This window comes from Nematolebias whitei, chromosome 5 (assembly GCF_014905685.2).
Source record: "Nematolebias whitei isolate Nwh7 chromosome 5, NemWhi1, whole genome shotgun sequence".
Lineage (NCBI taxonomy): Eukaryota > Metazoa > Chordata > Actinopteri > Cyprinodontiformes > Rivulidae > Nematolebias > Nematolebias whitei.
In genome coordinates, this window is record NC_056502.1 from 26,025,054 (window position 1) to 26,025,333 (window position 280).

Genomic DNA, 280 nt, shown 5'->3' on the forward strand with positions numbered 1-280 from the left:
ACTGAATAACTACTAGATAGCAACTGAATAACAGCTGTTTAACAACTGAATAACATCTGGTTAACAACTCGTTAACAACTGAATAACAACAAAATAGCAACTGAGTAACATCTGGTTAACAACTGAATAACTACTAGTTAATTTAACAGCTGGTTAACAACTGAATAACTACTAGATAACAACTGAATTAACAGCTAGTTAACAACTGAATAACTACTAGTTAACAACTAGATAACAACTGAATAACATCTGGTTAACAACTGAATTAACAGCTGTTAAT

At 30.4% G+C, this 280-nt stretch overlaps 1 protein-coding gene across 1 annotated transcript in view; it reads left to right on the forward strand.

Moving 5' to 3' along the window:
• Positions 1 to 280, forward strand: part of LOC119409507 (protein MTSS 1) — a 51,541-nt gene that overhangs the window by 739 nt on the left and 50,522 nt on the right. The gene's annotated exons all lie outside the window — the stretch shown is intronic.